Genomic DNA, 2,148 nt, shown 5'->3' on the forward strand with positions numbered 1-2,148 from the left:
AGAGGAAGTCACATATTATCTTAGAAGCATCAGATCATTTCAGAATAAAAGCCTCTGCTGTAGGATGTGACATAATATAAACGTCAGGTCATTTCAGAATAAAAGCCTCTGCTGAAACAGATAAACACTCTTCAGGGTCTCTCAGTGAAACGGCGTGTTGAGCATCTTACTTCCTGAATGTGATGTATTTCCTGTTGAAACAGGATGTGGGGCGGGGCTTAATGCAGGGAGGGATCATTCAAAAGTGTAAACCAATGGGAGATCAGTTAGGGACAGAAAGGCAGTTTTATTGGATGGAAGGGCGGGACTGTTCAAAAATCTGTGATGTTTTATTGGTTGAATTTTTATGGTTCAGCATGATGTCACTATTAAAGATGCACTGATTTCCAGGAAGGATTTTGATATAAAAACAAATAAAGACAAAACAAATAAAAGAAAATTAAAGTTTTGTTAATTTTTGAGTGTTTATTGTTAACTAGGTGTATTAGCATGGGAAATTAACATTAACATTAACAAGGTGAAAAAGTAATTTTTCATTTCATTGAGATTATATTCTGTACCTGCAACATGTTTATCAGTCAGGATTTTATTTTGAAATTTGTGACAAGAAAGTTTATTTTGGCTGTGGGATTTTATTTTGAAAAGTGATGAAAGGAAACCGTACTTTTTATTCTGTCTGACTTGACACTAGTCTCTCTCTCTCTCGCTCTCTCTCTCTCTGACACACACACACACACACACACACACACACACACACACACACACTGTTGAACTGGGATCAGTGTTTTAACTCAGAAAAATGATGAATTTATTTTATCAGATTTTGTTGCTGTTTCGTTTATTCAGGAAGAAACTTTGTGGAAAATCAAGTTTTCCTTTTAATTTGATCGGAAAAGGAAGAATTCAGAGAAACTGAAGTCAAACTGACTTCCTGATGATGATTATGATGAGGATGAGGATGATGATGACGATGATGACGATGATGAAGGTTATGTAAATGATGGAAAAACCTACTGTGATTCGCGGGAAAAGTGAAAAAATGGCGACGGTCGCAGTTTGAAGTTTAGCGCCGTGCAGACAGACGGAGAGACAGAAAACCTGAAATACAGAAAGATAGAGATACAGACCGGCAGCCTGTCTGTCTCTCCTGCTGAAATAAAACCAGTCTCACGGAATATAAACCAGTCTGTCGCTCTGCAGACAGACAGAAGACAGAAAGACAGGTTACAGGACCCAGTCAGCAGGACGGAGGTAAGACGGTTTGCTTTTCTCTTTTTAAATCGCATCAGTTTCTCTCGTCAGTTCGCTGCTCGAGACACTGCGGCTTATTAAAGTTATTAACAGTTCAGTAACTGTTAGTTTAGTACAAGCTATTACCGGGTTAGTAACTGTTAGTTTAGTACAAGCTATTACCGGGTTAGTAACTGTTAGTTTAGTACAAGTTATTACCGGGTTAGTAACTGTTAGTTTAGTACAAGTTATTACCGGGTTAATAACTTAGTTTGCAGCAGTTATTATCGGGTTATGATGTGATGAGTCTGGCTGCAGTCTGTCTCGTGCAGCAGCTCCCGGTCTGTCCGTTAGTTTAAATAAAGTCACGTTTCAAACCGTTTCTCAGACCAAAGGTTATAAATATTGTTGTTATTAACTGAACGGCTGCTAGTTAACTTACTGTGTAGTAACTACTTTACAGTTTATTAACTAGCTGAATCTCCATTCAAACTGACGGGAGGACACAGTGCGCATGCGCCCGAAATGTCAAAATCCCCCCTGACAGTTTAGAGATGAATCACAACCAGACCTGTCTATCTGACAACCTGTCTGTCTGTCTGTCTGTCTGTCTATCTGACCACCTGTCTATCTGTGTGTCTGTGTGTCTGTCTGTCTGTCTGTCTGTCTGTCTGCTAACCTGTCTGTCTGTCTGTCTGTCTATCTGCCTGTCTGTCTGTCTGCTAACCTGTCTGTCTGTCTGTCTGCTAACCTGTCTGTCTGTCTGTCTGCTAACCTGTCTGTCTGTCTGTCTGTCTATCTGACCACCTGTCTATCTGTCTGTCTGTCTGTCTGCTAACCTGTCTGTCTGTCTGTCTGTCTGTCTGTCTGCTAACCTGTCTGTCTGTCTGTCTGTCTATCTGACCACCTGTCTATCTG

Source organism: Centroberyx gerrardi, chromosome 8 (assembly GCF_048128805.1).
Source record: "Centroberyx gerrardi isolate f3 chromosome 8, fCenGer3.hap1.cur.20231027, whole genome shotgun sequence".
Lineage (NCBI taxonomy): Eukaryota > Metazoa > Chordata > Actinopteri > Beryciformes > Berycidae > Centroberyx > Centroberyx gerrardi.